Here is a 22,254-nt window from a genome sequence, read left to right on the forward strand (position 1 = left end):
CCCAGGGGACGTGTGGGCGTGTGGCCTGGCACTCGGGAGAGGGCCCATCCATATTTGTGATCCTGAATTGAAGCGAGACTAGTTTCTATATTTCTATGTTGTCACTTTTAGCTGCTCTGGCTAAGAGTGGGCGAAGCCATGCAAGGACTTTTGACCAGGCCTCTGTGGCCACAGAGCTGGCCCACGGCCATGCTGGGAACAAGGGAAAACCTACTGTAGGAGTCACTCCATCTTTCCCAGCGTCCCGTCCTCCCTTCCTTTTCCACAATAGAATCTAGCTTTGCTCAAGGGTTCAACCCAAGCTTTTGAGACTCACAGGGCTAGGAAAACTGAGCTCTTCTCCAGCTCCAGGAACGGATGCTAATATTCTAAACCAACCAGCAGGTACTGTGTCTCTGATGATGGTTACTAAGTACTCCAGGGAGGGACATGGGGCCCCAGTTGGGCCAATCAGATGGAAGGGGAGGACCTCATCCTGTGGGTGAGCTCCTGTTGTTACTCTTTCTCACTTAACCATGGTGCTCCCGGATTGGCCACAGTGGCAAGATGAAGCTGATGCTGTGAACAGCAATGTGGGGGGATGGAAATAACCTGGGGCCCCGATAGCATGGCTAGATCCCCAAATCAACCAACCTCGAAGCCCATCTTACTTCTCAGCTTCCTGTTATTTGAGATAATGAATCTCCTTATTCTTTAAAAACCAGCTCATGTCAGGGCTTCTGTTATCTGCAGCAAAGGCATCTTCACGGACACAACTGTTTCTCTGTTTTTAGACTGTTAGAAATCTTCCAAGAGGCGACCTAACGGCAGAGCAAGTGTGTGTGTCCGGGAAGCGGGGGCCCTTCTGCTCCCACAGTGTGGGGTTACCAAGAGACACCTATGTTTGTCCACAGACCGGTTTTGCCACTTGTACTTGTTTTCCTTATTATGTAAACCAGTGAAATATGAGTGAGAAAAAGAATCATAAGAGCCAAACCGAATGCTTTTAATAAATAGTAGAGGGGAAAGTAGCTTTACTGCTGGTGTGGGTGAGACAAATGTAAAATAATTGGGAAATTCTGTTTAATCTAGAAGATTCTAAACTCAGACTGTCTTTGAGTTGTCTCTGCTTTAAAGCTGTTGGGACTAGAAACTTGTAGTTTTTAAAAGTCTCTATAAAACTTCAATCAGCTGTCACATCCTGACAGAAGAGGCTTTGTCACTTCGAAATATTGTTACATGAAGGTACATTTATATGCTTTACTTCAATAAAACGGTCACATTGTTTTTCATTTTTACTGTCTCCCTACCTTACCTGCCTATCTGCTTCAACCAATTGCCCGGTCTGGGGGACACCGCTCACCCCCACTCCCACACGTCGCCCATAGGTCGGCCCTCTCACCCTCTCCCTTCTCCACCTCATCAGCACCTATTGTTACAGAGTTACAATCACAAGACAAAGGTACCTTTCCTTTTGATCCATCTGGAAGGAGCTACGCTGCAGTGTTACCTGCTAGTTCTGCATGAAGAAATTACAAATTTTTTTTCCTACGCATGTGAATAAAAATGATGTGAACTAGTGTTGATTTGGTAATAAGAAAATAAAAATAAAAGATTTCCCCCTTCTCTCCAAGAACCAAGAATGCCTTGTCTTTTTATGAGAATTTACTCTTTGTGAAGAACTTTTAGGTCCATCCTATCGGGGTACTTCATAAGAATCCTATGAAGAGACCATTTACTCCCACTTACAGATGAGGAAACAAGGGTGGGGAGGAGAGAACTGTCTGGTCTCGGATGACAAAATTAGTGAGAAGTAGGCCTGTTCAGATGCCTCTGTCCAAATGGTTCTTGCAGTCTTCTCCATGACTGAAGGTTTCATGAGAATGGACTGATCATAGGTAACTACGCTACCTGTGCCAAAAGGGAGAGGTATATTTATATTACTAAAATATTGCAATGGAAATAGATGTAGTCATAAATGATGGAAGGACAGATCCCAAAAGGAGACTGGAGGAGATAGGCCTGCCCAGCACAGGGCGCGGCTCCATACAAGGTCAGTGTCACATGGGAGATGCCAGTAACTTCTTGTCCAACTCCCGCTTGAGAATTCAAGAGAAACTCTACTGGTCTCTACTGGAAAATTGAAGCCCATTCTTCAACCTCTTTGGGCTTTGGCATTGTGTTCTATAAACTGGGAGTGGTAATACCCACATGCCTAAATACTGTTGTCAGGATTCAAAGGTAATGTCTGGAAAGCACTTAAAATGGCAGCCGGTGGAGTCTCCCATCATGATCACCATCATCATCATCATCGCTAGTACTACTAGCACTAATACTACCTTACTGGTACGACTATTAGAATTAATCATTAATCAGTAATCACAGTATTAACTATTTACATAAAAACTGAAGGACTTTTTGCTGTGTCACCTGGTCGAGGGGCATTAGACCCAGAAATTTATGAGTCAGAACAGCACTCTCTAAGGATTTGTCAGAGCCTTTAGGATTCATCTTTGCTTTTCTTAAATCTCTTCATTCTCATGCTGAGAATTTGGCCTCTCAAAGTTTTTCTGGCCACCTCTTTTTTTTTTTTTTTTTTTGGTTCACCTCCAGGAACTATCACCTCCACTCTGGCCCTCTGAGCCCTCTGAGAACAGGAAACCCAGGTCTTTGTGGAGGAATGACACGTTTGCTCAGTTCTTTTCCACTTTGGTAGTTCATTTTGACTTCCCACTGCTACAGAGGCTCCAGGAGGCCGCCACCATATGCAGACCCACAAAGAAACTGGCAGAGAGGGGTTTCATTCACAGTCAGCCCAAGCAGCCCGAGTGTGAGGCCTCAGGCTCAACAGCCCCCATGACCTCGTGTCTGTCCTGCCTGCTCATGATCCTTCCACTGATGGGTCAAACCTACCACATGAGGACATGATCATAGCTGGCAAGGTAGTTCCCTTAGTATTTCACTTGTACCACAACCTTGTCAGGCGTTATAAATACTCCATGTTACAGGTGAAACAACCCAATAGTCTTTGAAAGCTGACACCAAAGAAAACCTTAGAAGTGAACCCAACCCAAGCCCTTCCTTTTCCAGATAAGGATGTTGAGGGCCTCAGAGGTGAGGCTTGTGCAAAATCATGGTGGCATTGATGACAGCAAGGGTGGCTCCACCAGAGATGGCACTAAGCCCTTCACATCTAGCATTTCACTTTGTGCTCATAACAGTCTTACAACATGGAACACGGCAAATGAGGAAACAGAGGGCCAAGAGTCAAAAGCAGGTATTTTAATGTGAACACAGTGCTCACTCCATACCCCAGCATGGCTATCCAAGGTATCAGGGCCATCCACACAGGACCCCTGCACCGGGGTGGGTGGTGGGTAGTAGTAATGGACAACGGCTGCCTCCAGGCAGGAAGGGCACAGACTTTGAGAAGGCAGGTGGGTCACACAGAAGCTTGTCTAAGGATAAGACTGGAGATGGGTAGCAGCAAAATCAGCAACCCCCCCACTGCTGCTCCTCCCTCTGGCCACCCGGGATCCCATTGGCAGCAACCCAAGAGGAGCAAGGTTGAGCTGTAGTGAGGACCAAGGAACAAGCCAGAGATTTGTGCAGAATTTCCTTTATTTAGCATAAACCTCTCAGGTTCCAGTAAACTATGAACAGGTGAGATGAAGATCTAAAAGAAAAGTCTGGTGGTCATTATGAATTTTCACCAAGAGTAAATCACTAGGTATCAACTGGGGATGACTGTTTCCCCTCTCCCCAGGTGACATTTGGCAAAATCTGGAGACATTTTTGGTTGTCACATGAGTGGGACTAGGGGTGCTACTGGCAAATAGTGGAGAGAGGCCAAGTGTGCTGCTAACCATTCTATAATACAGAGGGTGGCCTCCTTCCACAAAGGATTATCTGGCCCGCCATTCTCAATGGAGAAAAACTGAGAGCCTTTCTCCTAAGATCAGGAACACGACAGGGATGTTCACTCTCATCACTGCTATTCAACATAATACTAGAAGTCCTAGCCTCAGCAATCAGACAACAAAAAGAAATAAAAGTCATTCAAATTATCAAAGAAGAAGTCAAACTCTGCCTCTTTGCAGATGACATGACACTGTACTTAGAAAACCCAAAAGTCTCCACCCCAAGATTGCTAGAACTCATACAGCAATTTGGCAGTGTAACAAGATACAAAACCAATGCCCAGAAATCAGTGGCATTTCTATACACTAACAATGAGACTGAAGAAAGAGAAATTAAGGAGTCAATCCCATTTACAATTGCACCCAAAAGCATAAGATACCTAGGAATAAACCTAACCAAAGAGTAAAGGATGTATACCCTAAAAACTACAGAGCGCTTCTGAAAGAAATTGAGGAAGAAGAAAAGAGATGGAAAAACATTCCATGATCATGGGTTGGAAGAACAAATATTGTGAAAATGTCTATGCTACTTAGAGCTCTTACACCATACACAAAGATAAACTCAAAATGGATGAAGGATCTAAATGTGAGACAAGAATCCATCAAAATCCTAGAGGAGAACATGAGCAACGCCCTTTTTGAACTTGGCCACAGCAGCTTCTTGCAAGATACATCTATGAAGGCAAGGGGGAAAAAAGCAAAAATGAATTATTGGGACTTAATCAAGATAAAAAGCTTCTGCACAACAAAAGAAACAGTCAACAAAACTAAAAGACAACCAACAGCATGGGAGAAGATATTTGCAAATGACATATCAGATAAAGGGCTAGTATCCAAGATCTAGAAAGCACTTATGAAACTCAACATCCAAGAAACAGTCTAGTCATGAAATGGACTGAAGAGATGGACAGACATTTCTCCAAAGAAGACCTCCAACACATGGCCAACAAGCACATGAAAAAATGCTCCACATCACTTGCCATCAGGGACATACAAATCAAAACCACAATGAGATGCCACTTAACATTGGTAAGAATGGCTAAAATTAGCAAGACAGGAAACAATAAGTGTTGGAGAGGATGTGGAGAAAGGGGAACCCTCTTGCACTGTTGGTGGGAATGTGAACTGGTGCAGCCACTCTGGAAAACTGTGTGGAGGTTCCTCAAGAAGTTAAAAATAGAGCTACTCTATGGCCCAGCAATTGCACTACTGGATATTTACCCCGAAGATACAGATGTAGCGAAATGACGATGGACAATGTCCACAATAGCCAAACTGTGGAAGGAGCCAAAATGTCCTTCGACAGATGAATGCGTAAAGAAGATGTGGTCTATATATACAGTGGAATATTACTCAGCCATCAGAAAGGATGAATACCTACCATTTGCTTTGATATGGAGGGAACTAGAGGGTATTATGCTGAGTGGAATAAGTCAGTCAGTGAAAGACAATCTTCATATGACTTCACTCATATGTGGAATATAAGAAATAGTGAAAGGGAAGTGGGGGAAACTGAGTGGGAAAAAATTAGAGAGGAAGACAAACCATGAGAGACTCCTGACTCTGGGAAGCAAACAAAACGTTGCAAAACAAGAGGAGGGTAAATGGGGTAACTGAGTGATGGGCACTAAAGAGGGCACTTGATGAGATGAACACTGGGTGTTATACTACAAGTTGGCAAACTGAATTTACATAAACTATATTTTTTAAAGAATTATTTGGCCCCAAATATCCACTGTGCCAAGGCTCAGAAATTCTGGTGGAAATGAGAGAGAGCCACATGTCAACACGACTTCAATGACACCAAGCACCTCAGATTCAGAGCAATAGTGAAGCTGGGCAAAGGGCACTGGAGTGGAGGTTGCAAGAGCTGACTTCAAGCCCCGACTTGATGCCTACTGGTTTGGAGCTTGGAGAAAGTCATTTGACTTCTCTGGGTCTCTTTTTCTTCCTAGAACTAGAGCAGCCATGTGATGAGGTGAGATCCTTCCTGGGGTTGGCTGGTGACACACAGGAAACAACAGGCTACTTCACCCCTGCAGAATATCTTTAAACTGTGATCACCCAAGCAGATTAAAGATGTAGGCGCCATGTTTTGTTCTGGAAGAGAACCAGCCCCTTCCCCTCTGCTTACACGGGGAATCCATGATCATTATAGAAGCTTAAGAAAATAGACACTAACACAAAGAGAAGAAAAGTATATTTAATCCCACTCCTCTGAAAAGAGTTTTGTTCTAGAGGTCTCCAGACACTAAACTCCACTATTTTGAAAGTGAAGAGGAAGAAGAGAGGGTGGGGTCACTGCACTCCCCTTTTGTTGGCTTTTTTGTTTTGTTTTGTTTTTTCTTTTTCACTTCCCTGTAGTGCAATGAAGCTTTGCAGACTTTGAGTCAGAAGCAGAGTTCAAATAGTTTTAACTCTGGCTATTTGACTTCGCACTAGTGTCCTAACTTCTTTTTTAAAATTTTTACGTTAGGTTGCGGTAAAACACAAATAACATAAAATGTACTCTTGCCCACTTTAAGCGTACGGCTTAGTAATGTTAGGTATATTCATATTGTTGTACAACCAACATTGCTGGTTATATGTTAAGATGAACATTTCCATCTTGCAAAATTGAAACTCTGTATCCATTAAATGATGACTCCCCATGTACCCCTCCACACCCCTAGCCAGTGGCAACCACCGTCTACTTTCTGCTTTATGATTGGACTATTCTAGACATCTCACATACATGGAACCACCCAATATTTGTCCTTTTGTGATTGGTTTATTTCACTTAGCATAATGTCTTCAAGGTTCATCTGTTCCACACTCGGTAGAATGTGTCCGAATTTCTTTCCTTCTGTATGGCTCGATAATTTCCTAGCGTACGTATGCACCCATGCTATTTATCCATTCATCCATTGATGGTCACTTAGGTCACTTCCATTCTTTGATTATTGTGAATAATGCTGCTGTGAACATGAGTGTACAAATACGTCTCAGCGACGCTGCTTTCCATGCCTTAACTTCTTGGGTTTCGCACTCTTGTGCTATAAAATGGGGCAGAGAACACCTGCCAAGCTCCTCTCCAGGGATCGTGCTAGAGAAGTGGTAAAAGGGCCTAGTGGCAGGACTGGAGATGATGGTGGAGATGATGGTGCAGGGAGAACTGGACCTCACTGGAGCTTTGGGGAAGGGTTGGAGAGACCTGGGGAGGATATAAAGGTGATCTTACAGCTGCTCCTGCAGAAGCAACTATCCCCATCCACATCCACTGAGGTCCCCAGCCTGGCCCTCCAAGTGTTGGCACTTCCCTCTTGTCTTCGGTCTGGTTGTCTGGTTTTTCTGTGAAGCTTGTTTTCACTTCCTCTGTCTGAGAGATGTCTCTCCCTTCTCAAGACCTCCTTAAGCAAGTGTCCCGCTTACCGAGCACCTCTCTGGGAATTCAGGCGTGCTTTGTTTCACACTGTAAAGTAAAGCCATTCCCACCTGAGTAACAAAAATTGGATGATCTCAGTGTCACACAATGTCTAACTATCAATTTCAAAGCTTTGGAAAGATCCTCTTTCTGAGGAGAGGGTCATAAATTTCTACTTCAGGAGGCTAAATCCAACCCTGGTGGCCCCGAGAGACATGACCCTAAGGTGCCCTGTTTCTGCCCAGCACTGGACTGACTCCTAGGAGAATCGGGTCTGTCATTCGCAGCTCTACACTTTCACAGGCCTGTGACCTCCCTGCTCACTGGGACATAAAGTGACAATGATATCTTCCGTGTTGAAGTAGGTGACAGCACAGACCACGTTCATCTGCACAGCCCCACAGATTCTCACGGTCCTATGAGGTGGGCACATAGGGATCAGCACATCTACTTCAGATAAAGAAGTAAGAGCTCAGAGACACAGCCAGCATGTCCAAGAGCCAAAACAATTGTTTTCTGTCTCCTGCTCCTGTCACCCTTACACTTTACCACGTGGAGAAGTGATGGGCTGATGAGTTGGGGGTCACATCGGGGAGCTCCCAAGTCAAAGAGATAGAGTAGATCGGAATATCTCAGGCTTTTCAGTTACTCGTGATAAAACATACGTAGATGCAGAAAAACAGCATATGTGTACATGTGCATGAGACGAGAAAGAAGCAGACATTTAAAATGTGAGAAAAAAGGTAAACCAACAACGCCTGATCAATTGCAGACTATTTCTGTCAAGAAAATCCTGGAGTTAATTAAATTTGTAGGCGTCCCTACTCTCAAGGATCTCTCACAGATTTATAACCTAGACTTTGTCAACATGCTGAAACTCTTAGCAAAAGAGAAAGAGTTTTCTGTTTAAAATGATGCATCGACCTGTTGGAAAAAAAAATTCATCACCTGAATAGAGCTTGCAGCATAGCCATTAAGCAGAGAAAAGGATAATTATGGTAGCTCTGGAGATGTGACCTTTTAGAATCCCTCTGGAATTATAGGATGCAAAAGGACTTAGCCACATCACTAACGTGCCTGCTGCTGGTTTTTTCTGTTCGGCTCCATTCACTACAACCAGCCTCTCACATGTAAATAAATAACAACCTAATCAAAGCCTTTGTGCTAATTTATTAAAAAACACGGGAACTAGAGGGTATTCTGCTGAGCGAAATAAGTCATTCAGAGAAAGACAAATACATATGGTCTCACTCATATGTGGATCCACATGATCTCACTCATATGTGGAATTTAAGAAACAAAACAGATGAACATGGAGGAAGGGAAGGAAAAATAAAATAAAATGAAAACAGAAAGGGAGACAGACCATGAGAGACTCGACTCTAGGAAACAAACAGGGTGGCTAGAGGGGAGGTGGGTGGGAGGATGGGGTAACTGGGTGATGGGCATTAAGGAGGCCACTTGATGTAATGAGCACTGGGTGTTTTTTTCTTTTTTTTTTTAAGATTTTATTTATTTATTCATGAGAGACAGAGACAGGCAGAGGGGGAAGCAGGCTCCATGCATGGAGCCTGACGTGGGACTCGACCCCGGGTCCCCAGGATCAGGCCCTGGACTGAAGGCGGCGCTAAACCGCTGAGCCACCCGGGCTGCCCCATGAGCACTGGGTGTTATATGCAACTGATGAATCACTAAATTCCATCCTTAAACTAATAAAAAAATTTAAAAAAAAAAAAACGTAATTCTTCACTATCTCTTGAGATCCGTCTCCCACAACTTTAATGGTGACGCAGTGAATTGTCAGTGTTTTCATGTAGTGCTTTCAGAAGCTTCATTTTCTTTCTTTAATTGCTCCTATAGGATGACAAGACTAACACCCTTACCAAAGGGAACCCTCTGCAGATTCCTTTGTCTTCAGACAAAGCGCCGTCCAAATTTAAGGAAGATGAAATCCCTGAAGTTTTCCTTGAGCATGACTCAGGGTTTCTCTATCTTATCTCAATCTCCAGTTCATTAGAAATTTTCCCCATTATACAGCATGATTCGTCAGTGGTCCCTGCTCAGACAAAGTCAAACATTCCAAATTAAGTACATTGTTCTGCTTGAGAAATCACCAGGGTCTGTAGAATGCCGTGGAATTAGCCATGGATGTGCCTCTGGTGTCTGAGAGCAACATCTGCCTCAAGACCAGAGAAAGTCTAGACCGGTTGCCCCATGGGGGTATTTGGCAATATGTAGAGACGCGTTGGGTTGCTGCAACTGGGAGACAGAGGTGCTACTGCATCTAGTGGGTAGAGGCCAGGGGTGTTGCTAAACATCCTACTATGGACGGGACAGCCTCTCACAACCAAGACTCACCCAATCAATGTTGGGCTGCTGGGGCTGCAAGAACAAAGTACCGTAGACGGAGCGCCTCAAACAGCCAAACTGTGTTGTCTCACAGTTCTCGTGTCTGTGTTAGATCCTTCTAAGGGCTGTGTGGGAAGCATCTATTCCAGGCCTCTCTCCAGGGCTTGCAGATGTCCATCTTTCCTTGTCTCTTCACATTATCTTCCCTGTGAGTACCTCTGTGCTTCAATTTCCCTTTTTGTAAGTCACCAGTCATACCGGATTGGTCGGCCCTCATGACCTAATTGTATGACCTCCTTACCTCCATCAAGACCCTATCTCTAAATAACGTGACCTTCTGAGGTACCAAAGGTCAGAACGTCAACATATGAATTTGGGGAGGTTCACAAGTCAACCCACATACAGCCTAAAGTGTCCATAATGCTGAGTTTGAGACACTCTTGCCTAAATGGCCACTTGACTTTCCTGCCTTCTCTTCTTCTCTTTCTCCTTGATTGGGCTGAATCATTGGAATAACATCCACCTGGAGAGAAGACGGGAATTCGCATTTATCATCAGGATATGATCACTAGACATTTAGGGGTGGATACTTGGAAACATCACTCGGATTAGTAAAACTTCCACTTCTATGCCCCATCTAGCACCAAACACACCCCTTTATTTGGCCACCTATCTTCCTTTTTCTCTGGTTTCCTATACATGTTCTTCCCCTTGGACGGGCTTTCATTTTGAGGCCACCGGTCAGATGCCCGTGGGATGCAGCCATCTGTGCCCTATATAAGAAGAATACTAGTAGAGGAAGCCTTTTGAAACAGTTTCAAGTTATGGTTAACTGACACTCCTTAGCAGCATAGAGTAATGTGAAAATATGAGCTTCCAGTGAGCCAGATGGGGGCTCCATCCCACGGTGGGGGGGGGGGTCACTGTTGTAACCTTGGGAAGGCTAATTAACCTCTCCAAATCTCCACCCGTGTCCTTCCCGGTAAAAGGAGGGGGATAATAAGAATATCTGCACTACTGATAGAGCTGCAGTAGGGATTGTAGGAAATAATGCATAAAGCGAGGTGGGCTTAAGGCCTGGCACCGGGTCTGTAGCCACTACCCATTCGCTGTTGGTATGATTATTTTAAAAAGAGATGGAAATGCCTCTGTGAATTCATTCCTTCGTGCCCTGATGTTGATGGAGCACTTCCTGTGCACAAGGCACTGGGGATGCAAATGTGGGTAAGACCCTTGCAATCTGGCAAAGAAGGGAAACAAGTAAATAGTAAGAGCCGGGCATGAGGCACCATAACAAACTGTGCATACGTAACCCTTTACGGGAGCACGAAGAAGGATTTATGGAAAAGGCCTTTGGGAAAATATGCAGAGAATATTTATAGAAACCTGAAGTCATCATCTTGACTCACCCAAATGCAACTCAGAGTTCACCGTCATCAGCTTTTTAAAACCCTATTATGACAACATCGTGCCCCTTTTATCGCCACGAGGGTTTTAAAATATTAAATAGAAAATGCAAAAGGGAAGACGGAGAACTTTTCTGAATGTTAATAATTTGTTTCTGCGATGAGAGAAATGAGAAAACATCTCACTTGATGGTGATGAATTATTTCCAATATTCACGGATGAACTAAGCAATTAAACATTTGTAGTGTGTTCATTTCAGCACGAAATATGAAAGATCATCTGGGAAATCCCACTCGTGGTATGAAGACTGTGGGAGTGAAAAATAGAAGAACAGCTATTCCCAATCAAGTTGCTTTTAGAAAGAAAATATTTAGAACAAAAGAAATTACTGACTATAATACGGGAGTGAAAAATAGAAGAACAGCTATTCCCAATCAAGTTGCTTTTAGAAAGAAAATATTTAGAACAAAAGAAATTACTGGCTATAATACTTATGAAATAGAATGTCTGTTTAATTCACAATTGTCTCCTATTGCTTAGAACCGTGGCACAAAGCAGATTTAGAAGTAGCTGTTGAGTAAATCGGTTGCTTATCAGCCAAAAGATAATAAATAATGGGTTAGGATGAATGGAAAGAAGTCCCCTTTAAAGATCTGTACATTAAAAGGAGTGTGGATTGTCACATTGGAAGCACCACACCCGGAGAATCTCCTTCTGATCTTTGGAGGCTCACTTCAGATCATTAAATAATTAGTTCGACTAACATGTATTGAGGATCTGCTGCTGCTGAGTCTGGAGATGTGCACATGACGGAGGGGCTGTCCTGCTTTTATTTGCTTGCTTGCTTGCTTGTTAGCTTATTTATTTATTGAAAGTAGAGTTGACAAGGGTTGCCTTGCTTTAGTGAGGAGGAGGTGGACAGGGACACCACCGCTATGTTTGCCACAACAGAGGGAAGACCAGGGACACGGAACTCGGTGGAAGGTGTTGGGGATTAACCCTTGGAGAAATCACACATTTGTTAAAATTTAAAAAAAAAAAAAATCTTCCCCACATCTGTCCATTCATTCAATAATCACTCTGTAGGCCCTTACAGTATGCGAGGCACCAGGTTAGGGGCCGGAGAGGAGAACCTGGATGAAGCATTGGCACTGTCCAAGAGTTTCAAGGTATAGTTGAAGGACACAGACATGTACAAGAGCAGTCAAGAGTTAGAAATGTGCTAGAAACATGCTGGTGATGGACAGGGGATCATGGAGGGAGTGATTTACTGGCAGGAAAGGCCCAGAACCTCTGCAGTGGGAAAGCCCCCAGCCAACTCACAGGCACCAGCAGCAGGAGCCACGAAGTGAGAAGAAAGAATCAGAGCCGTCCTCGCCTCCCCTACTCGGCCCACTGGAGCCTGGTACCCCCATTGGAAACCCCCCTCGCCAAGGGGAGCAGGGCAGGGTACTGAAGCTCAAATAACCGAGAGCCCAGACTGCCAAAACATAATTTGTAAAATCATCAATTCATCACACTTGCCATTTTACAAAAACAAAACAAAACCTTACTTCTCTTACTTATTTACAAACTTTCTTTTTTAAAAAAGATTTTTATTTATTATTTATTCATGAGAGACACAGAAAGAGGCAGAGAGACACAGGCAGAGGGAGAAGCAGGCTCTTCTAGGGGGCCTGATGTGGGGACTCGATCCCGGGACCCCGGGTTCATGACCTGAGCCAAAGGCAGGCGCTCAACTGCTGAGCCACCCATGTGCCCTATTTATAAACTTTCATAGTAAATTGTCTCCAATGGAATAGTTTCAGTAGTTTGGGAGGATTTCTATAGTTTTTATTAACAACATTTTCATTTTTTTCTTCCGAGAGGCATTTAAAGAAACTTGAGGTGTTTTTAGACTATATTAAAAATTCAGAAATCGTTCCATAACCAAAATATTGGTGCTTGCTTCCTACAAGAATTTTCAGTTTCTACTGATTTCTTTCATGCCATTTTGGTTTCACCAGCATTTTAGCAGATTTGTGCTGGCTCTGCCAATTCCTCAGGTACGTCGTCGACCCAACTTTTCTAACAATTTAATCATTCAAATTTACCGTGTTATATGATTATTCCTGTAGCTTCTAGTTATTTCTCACATTACCGGTCTCTCTAGCATTTTAGGATTTTGTATTTACAGTCAGTAAATGCCTCAACATTGAGGCATTGGCCGCAGAAATCATTATAATACAATCTTCTGAGCAGCTCACTTCCTTCCAGCTGCCTTGCTCACCTTTATCGCAATTGGTTCTTGTTAGAAATTTAAAATGCCATCATTTTTTTGGAGAGTGGTTTGGACTACCACTGATTTTTTTTTTTTTCAGGTGCTCTTGAATTTAAATCTTAAATGTAAATTTAACGACAACCACATCTGCTGCTTCTTTCTGAAAATCCCCAGCTAAAACTTCTCCCTTTATCTTAAGCCTTCACAGTTTTAATCTAAGTTGACTTAACGTAACATAATTAAGTTTTAATTGCTGCAAGTTCAAAATTAACATTCACATACTATTTGAGGAATTGGCAAAGAATAAGAAGGACTGAAGAATAGAAAAATGACATTCAAATCATTAAAAGAGACAATCTTTGGAATGTTAGTACAATGTAAAAGTTAGATAAATTGGTCACTGGGAAAGTGAAATGCAGTGAAATGATCTCAAATCAATTTAGTATAAAATGTCTTGGGGACACCGTTCTGCTCTTCGTCCTCAGCCAGCTCTTGCTCTTGCTCTTCTATTAGTGATTAAAGGTGGGGTTAGGGAGGCGGGTAGGCAGCTTAATAGGGCATAACCCCAAATATGTCCCCATCCTAATCCCCAGAATCTGTGGATGTTGTTCTTACATGTCAAAAGGGCAACATTCACAGATTCTGTGTTTGTTTACAGATGTGATTAAACTCAGAACCTTGAGGTAGGGAGGCCATCCTGGATTATCTGGGGGGACCCAACGTCATCACAATGGTTCTCATAAGCAGGAGGCAGGAGGGTCGGAGTCCAAGGAGAAGCCAATGGAATGGCAGAAGCAGAGATCGGAGCCATGCATTTGGAAGATGGAGGAAGGGGCCACAGGCCAAGGCCAAGGTGGCCACTAGGGAGTGGACCAGGCCAGGAAACAGATTCTGCCTTCAGAGCCTCCAGAAGAAACCAGTGCTATGGATACCTTGACCTTAGCTCAGGGAAACCACCATAGGCCCTCTGACCTCCAGAACTGTAGGAGAACAAATTTATGTTGTTTGAAGTCACTAAATTTGTTATAATTTGTTACAGAGCAACAGGAAACTATCAAGGGGTGCTGTTGCCTCCCCCTCTCGTTGGTTCTTCATCCTGTTCTCACACAGTGTCCTACAGCCAGGGGTTTGCCCACCAAGGATGTTGTTCTTCTACAGGTAGAAGACCAGAAGAGCGATGCCTGGACCTTTGTGGGACCATTTTCCCCAACCCCCATCCTGGCCTCTGTATATCCACGTGGAAACAAGGTGCAGAGCCATTTGTGTTGTTTTAAGGTTGTCCTAGGGAGTCACCGAAAAACCTTATAAAATTATCTCAATGAGCTTCACCCAAAGGACACGCTATACACTAGCCGTCCCATCCTAGTTTCCACCTGCAGCCATGCCTGGCTACCTTCTCCCATAAATCTTACCAGGCAGCATGTGGCCCAGATAAAAGTGCTAAATGATTCAGATACAATATAGTCAGTATTACAAAAAGCACCCGATTTGCACATCTGCCCCTGCAAAACTTAGCTCTGTAGAATTCCCCATTTTTTCCTGAAATGGGTGGTCTCAGCAATCCCATGAGGCAGGCAGGCATACCCTAGCCCCAGAAGACCCATGAGGCTAAATGACATCCCCAAAGCCTCACTGATGGTTAGAGACAGAACAGGGGCCCAGCCTCAGGTCTGATGACTGGTTCTGGCTCAGCGTCTGTGGTGTTTGGAGCGGGCACCAGCACACTGGGGGCAGAGGTAAAAATCCAGGGGCGCTGCTACCAGAAGAAATACAACCCCACCTGCTGGTTCCAGCCTGAAGTGCCTGGGTTAGAAACTGATCCCTTCTTAACATGCAAATGCCACGAAGGAGGCCTTGCTGGGCACCCGGGCTCACTCCAGTCCCAGCACCCCCGGGTTATTTTAGGACTCGGGTGATTTGCTGCACCTGATCCTCCCACGCTTCTGGGAAAGTCAAGGATTTGCTACAATAGCAGCCGTCCTCTCAGCCAGGCTACAGCAGGCTCCTGTTCTGGGAACTGGCCACTGCACGGTGGACACGAATCCTTGAAGTTTGAGGATGTGAGAGGAAAGGTTGTATCTGAATCCTGCCCAGAAGGACCTCTCCGGACAGGAGATGCTGGAGAATAGCAAGACCTGGGTCTCCCCAGCATCTTCAACTTTCGGAGAAGCTGTGATTTCTCAATTGTTAAGAACCCCGAGTCCTTTTTTCCCCAAAGGGCTGAGAGATCTGAAACTAGATGGAGCCTTGACATGGTGAGCACTTTCTGTCTGCTGTGTGGGACCTTGGCTTCAGAGTGTGCACAGCAGCAGATGTGGACAGCCCTTCGGAGGAGCCCTTGACGATAGAAGTACTTTAAAAGAGAGAAGAGGGGAAAGAGAAGGAAAAGCCCCTACTCATCACTTGCAACAAAATGGGAAATCAAGCAGGGAAAACCCCCCTAGAGGAAGAGTATATATAAGAAATGATATTAGAGAAAAATGCCAACATTTTGAAAGAAGGATTCTATAAAACTTTTTTTAAAGATTTTGTTTATTTATGAGAGACACACAGAGAGAGAGGCAGAGACACAGGCAGAGGGAGAAGCAGGCTCCCCACTGGGACCCTGATGCGGAACTCGATCTCACAACCCTGGGATCACACCCTGAACCCAAGGCAGATGCTCAATCGCTGAACCACCCAGGTGCCCCTCTATAAAGCTTTTTTATACTGTTTTTTAATGGTGAAATACATATAATAAAATTTGCTACTTTTACCATTTGTAGGTGCACAGTTCAGTGGCAGGAAGTACATTCGCACTGTTAGGTGACCGTCACCACTGACCATCTCCAGTAGGTTTTCTTCCTCCCCTGAAACGATAACTCTCTTTTCCTCCCACCTTCCAGCCCTTGGCAACCACCTTTCCACTTACTGTCCCTATGAATTTGACCATCGTAGGTAGCTCATGTAAGTGGGATCCTATAGTATTTGTCCTTTTGTCTGGTTTATTTGACTTCACATAATGTCTTTAAGGTTCAACGGTGTTACAGCCCATGTCAGAATGCCCTTCCTTTCTAGGGCTGAATAATATTCCATCAGATATACACACCACATTTTGCTTCTCCATTCATCTAGCAATGTACATTAGGGTTGCTTTCACCTTTTGGCTATTGTGAATAATGCTGCTATGAACGGGGGTGCACATCTATAAGACTTTTGAATGTAAATCCCCAACTATTAGAAAATATCAAAATTTGGAAAAAATGAATAAATCTTATTCATGTATTGAGTGTGGAAAATCATGCCAGAAAAGTCCCATCATAAAATGCATGGAGAATACCTATCTGTATGTGTGACGAGTGTGGGCAAGTTTTTATAAGAACTCGGTCCTTCCTCAACATCAAGAAAACAAACACTGGGGAGATGCCATTGAAATGGGATCACCGTGGAAAACCCTTTAGACAGAACCTTATTGGAAATCAGAGAACTCTCAAGACAGAGAATCCATTTAAATGTGTGAATGGGAGCAATGGTCAATCACAAGCCATGTCTTACTCAACATAAGACACTAGACAGTGGAGCAATAGTTTGTTTCTGTGAAGAGGGTGGCAGCCCCAGTAACCATAGGGCAGGCTGGAACACACATGCAGTAAATGTGAGGAGGCCTTTGATCCCACAGACGAATCTACACATGACCCAGGTGACAAAACCACGCCCTAGCCCGTGTTGCAGTAGATACCGCGAAATCCACAACAAAGGCAAACCTTTAGAAATACAGCAGTTAAGGGAAATCCCTTTTTGGAGATTCAAGTTTTATTATATATCAGAGTATATGAAAGTGGTGGTCTGTGTGAGAAAACAAAGGGTCTTCCACACAGCTTACACGGCAGGTGGGCAAGCAGGGAAAGAAAGGAAAAAAGAGAAAGAAAAGAAAGAAAGAAGAAAGAAAGAAAGAAAGAAAGAAGGAAAGAAAGAAGAGAAAGAAAGAAAGAAAGAAGAAAAAGAAGAAAGAAAGAAGAAAAAGAAAGCAAAGAAAAGAAAAAGAAAAGAAAAAAGAAAAGAAAGGAAAAAAGAAAGAAAAGAAAAGAAAAGAAAAAAGAAAAGAAAAGAAAAGAAAAGAAAAGAAAAGAAAAGAAAAGAAAAGAAAAGAAAAGAAAAGAAAAAAGAGGCAGGGAGGGAGGGAGGAAGAAAGAAAGGAGAAGAAAAGAAAAACGAAAAAGGAAGAACAAAAGGGAGAAAATGTGCCTCCGAACAGGACAAAGGTCAAAGCTCTTCTCTGTTTTCTGCTCCAAAGATGCTCCTAGCAGATGCACAGGGGCCAGCGTCAGAGACCGTATCCTGGACACTGGAGCCCCAAGGGAGAGAGAAGGATGGAGAGAGGGGCTACTGGGCCACCCCCTCTCACATTTGAGGGTCCCTGACAGAGAGGTAGCTGCAGGCTCTGCTGAGATCAGGGGCCGGTGCCGATCCAATAACTGGCCCCTCCTGGGGGCCTTCGCTGATGTGTCACCCCTTGTAGACGTACTTACACACCACACCCTGGCAGAGGGTGCCCCTCAGGAAGAGTGCAGGAGGTCAGCCACTGTTCTAGGCACACAGAAGAATGAAACCACAGAAGGTTCAAGGGATGTGGGTTTCCCAAGGTCTCATGAGGAGCCCTGCACCACGTCTGTCACCTCGACTGAAAAGAAGGATAACTGTTCTTTCAGGCCACCTTCCAGCAAAATGACCCTATTCTTTCCCTTCTCGCTCCCATCCGTATGCAGGGAGGTGCTGGGTGCATTGTGATGACCGAGGGTATGAGTTTGACGGTCCCTTCCTCCTCCCTCCATGCCTGCCATGTCTGTCCTTCTACTTCCCACCCAGCCTGTTCCCACCTTCTGAAGACTGGATTCTCTAATAAAACTAGTCTAATGAACGAGCCAGAGCTCCCTGGCAGGCATACATCTAGGTTTTAGCAGGAATCCTCAACCAGTGGCTAAAATTGTCAGCCCTGGACCAGTTTAGAGGGCAAGGAAGGTCCAGATGTGGAGTCAGAGCTCCTAACCACCACTTGGAAGAATCCTGACTTAAGCCAAGTTCTCACTGAGCCTCAGTTGCCTAACCTGTTAAATGGGCATCTGTTAAACCATGGCCCCTCTCCACAGTTGTTATGGGAAGCACATCATGTTTTAGCTCAGCAAGTGGCTCATAAGTATCCCAAGGTAGGTCACAAGCAGCAATGAGCCAGACAGATGTGTACAAATGTGAAGCCTCACAATATAACCACAACAGGATTCACAACACCAGTAAAGTGTTGACATTACTGATACTGTTCTCCAGTAGAAATTTTAGCCACTGAAACAGCAGGCAGGAGACATGTTTTAGGGCATGTGACTTCCTAGAACTCATCAGATCACTCGTTCTAGGAAGCATCACTTGGTCCCCATCTGTGAGTAAAACCTATCCTATGTCCACCCATCCTATGTCTCTGGGTCCCTACTGAATCCCAAAGGTTAAAAACAATGAGTGTGTGTTCCCTGAAAGGAAGGTAACTGTCCCTGTCTTCATGTTTAGGAATCACCCTGCTTCGGCCCTCGTCAACTTATCAATTTGTGATTTTGCCAGCAGAAAATAGAAAATTTTTTGAGATTTTATTTATTGATTCATGAGAGACACACAGAGAAAGGCAGAGACACAGGCAGAGGGAGAAGCAGGCTCCATGCAGGGAGCCTGATGCGGGACTTGATCCCAAGACCCCAGGATCACGCCCTGAGCCAAAGGCAGACACTCAACCACTGAGCTGCCCAGGCGTCCCAGAATTTCTTTTTTTAACGTGATCTTATTTCTCATTCTATCCTGAAGAAATGGAAAAATACTTAGTGGCACAAGAGAAAGGGAAATAACCATCAGGGCAGAGATGGGAAAGAGTGCAGGGATGCAAGTCAGGGTACGGCGGGGAGAGAGGGGTAGAAAAAGGAGGGAGGTGGGCTCGGAAGCGAGCAAAACAGTAAGCTGGCAGCCTGCCAAGGCGTGCCCCCCCCCACTCCTGGGGTGTCTGTCGGTCTGTACACTGTGCCATTGGTTTGCATTTCTGTTTCTTCTTAAGGCTCTGATGCATATTTTATCTCGTCTTTTCTTTTCTTTATGGTTTAATTATGAGAAGAGGAATCTAGGCATCAAGGAAGAGTTATGTTTTTTTTTTTTCCCCCAAGTGCTACATCTGTTAGAGGTGGCATATAAGTGAATTAATCACCAAAAATATCTGAGGGGGAAGGCACATGTTTGTTCTTGGGTTTAGTCACCAAGGATTGCCAGGGCCTCATTCCAGTATCCACTCCCGGGTTGAAAAAATAAGTACTGGCCGGCAACGGATGCCAACACTTAAGCGATGAAGAGGGAGCTTGATCTGAAATGATTCTTTTTCTACTCCCAAATACCGTTGCTTAGACAATGTAGGAGTCTACTTCTGATTCCTTAGGTTTCACAAACGTGCACGCGCGCACGCGCACGCGCATCGGCCCAGTAAATATTTAGCCTACTACTGTTGAATTGTTAAATATTGGAATAAATATATAGATAAGCAATTCAGTCCCTTCGGCAAGGAGAAGATTTATCCAACAAATATATTTTGCCCAACTATTTGGTTCACACTATAGTCAAATTCTCTTGGAACACAGCGAAGAGTTTCCTGCTTTCAAGAAAATTCTGGGGACTACTCATGTATATGAATATGTAACAAGAGGATTGTGGACCAGAATGTATGAGTATGCCTACTAGTACGAACTGCTGTGCGTCCTAAGGCTTTCCTCCTCCTTTTAGTCAACCAGAGCTTTCCAACAGCCAGACTCACCGCCCTCCTCCCTACCCTTCCACCATCCTTCTTTCTCAAGAAAATGTCCACTTCCTCAATTATCTGGGCTTTTGTGAAACTAAACAAGGGAAGGGGTGAAGGGGGAGAGGAGCTGAAGGGGCAGGAGGTCCAGGGAGGATTCGGGCCTGGGGGTGAGTGGATGCACTTAGCAAGGCAAGTGCAGCACATAGGGGAGGCTTGGTAGGGGGGCTTAGGGGATAGAACAGAAACGGGATTTGGTCCTGACACTGTGTTGCGGTTCACCTCATTCTTCACTCTCTCACCAGGTGACATCGACGCTGTAAAGTGAAAAACCATCCTCGTTCTAATGATTCCCAAATTTGTAACTCAATCTTTGACTGCTCTGCTCACCAACCCCCCACACCCACCAGCTCCAGATCCCCTTGGATTTTGTCCAAGAAGCATCTCAAAACCTAACTTATCCAAAACAAAACAGTTGATTAACACTCTCCCAAATATCCTGTCTCCCCCAGTCTTGCCCAACTCCGTAATTAGCAACAGCCCAGTTTTCAAGTGAGACCCAAAGGGTCATCCTCGATGACTCCCTTTTCCTCTCCAGGCTTGTAATCACCCCTTCAGGGAGACCTCTCAGGGGTCCCTTCAAATATAATCAAAATGGCACTAGGGGAGTCAGTGGTGTAAGAGGAATAGAATGGGGAGCTTAGCATCTGTACAAATCTTAGCATCTGGGTTCTTCCATTCTTTGTTTCTGCTTGAGGCCACCATCTGCCTGACCCCAGGGCAACCAGCCTTTGGACCAGAATGTCTGCCCTTTCTTCCTCTCCACCTCCCTCGGTGTCAGGTCCAGAACTTTGTCTTTACAAATAAGTTGTTGAGCAAAGAAGTCCAGGCACAAAAGAGTGCATACTCTATGCCTCTATGCCCATAAAGTTCCCTGAATTGCCCATCATGGTAGTTGGGGGCGGGGGGCGGGGGGCATGACCAGCAAGCTGGTCATTTTGTTTCTTGATCCGGACACTGTCACACGAATGTGTTCACTTTGTGAAAAGTCATCGAGCACTTGGTATATGTGCTCATTTCTGAATGCATGTTGTGCTTCTCTAAAAAGTTTACTTCCAGAAAAAAACTTCAACAAAAACGTTATCTAGACACTGGGAAAGATTAGGCAATTATTTCTGGACTGAGGCTGTTTGCCAAACATCAAAGGGTCTGCATATTGAAAATACATGATTCAACCCTTGGTGCCCAAAGAGATACAAAACGCACCCTCTTTCAACAACAAATGAACCTTTCCTCCCATAGAACAAAATCACTCCCATTTCTAATTCCACTAAAAGAAAATTAGGAATCAATCACTGCTAAGCTTCGGAGACTTGTAAGAACATCTGAAATGTGAGCAATGTCACAAAAACTTGGGTAGAGACTGTCTGGGGTGGATACGGTGACGCATGTAACAGAGGCCAGGGCTCTGCTGAGCCTGTGAAAATTATCCGGAGACTCCCTCTGAATCAGATGGTCCTCTTTGTTCAAAGACCCCAGTAGAGCAACTGAGTCTTACCATATGTCCTCCTTTCCCCCCCCTGATTGTCTAAAATGGGAACCCAGAGAAACCCTAACCAGCCGTTCACTGCCCTCCTCGCAGACAAGCCCTGCTGACATCCCTAGGCTGCTCTGCCAAAGGTGGGAGCCTGCCCGAGGCTCAAAGGCCTGCTGGGTTGCCAGTGACAAAATGCAACCAGGTTTTCTGGCCCTGCTGCCAGCAAGCGTGCTAAGCAGTTGCCTGCATGGTGCAATTTGAAAAGGCTGGGACGGGGCCCCATGTAAATAGCCCCCCACCAGCCCACCTCAGGTACTGAGATCCCACCATTAGTATTACTGGCCTCTGTGGCACCTCTCCCCCCCATCCCCTACCAGCACTCAGTAGATCTTCTACTCCTGGCCCAGAGGGGCCCTGCCACCAGTGCTCAGGACCCACTGCGACCTGTTACCCGACTTGTAACCCTAACAATTCTTACAGCATCAGCAAAGCAGAGGGGGGGAAATGAGGAGAGAGTTTTATGTCTGATTCATTCACTCATTATGTATTTATGGAGCACTGCTTTGCCAGGCACTGTTCTAGGCGCTGCAAACATTGCAGTGAGTT

This window comes from Vulpes lagopus, chromosome 21 (assembly GCF_018345385.1).
Source record: "Vulpes lagopus strain Blue_001 chromosome 21, ASM1834538v1, whole genome shotgun sequence".
Lineage (NCBI taxonomy): Eukaryota > Metazoa > Chordata > Mammalia > Carnivora > Canidae > Vulpes > Vulpes lagopus.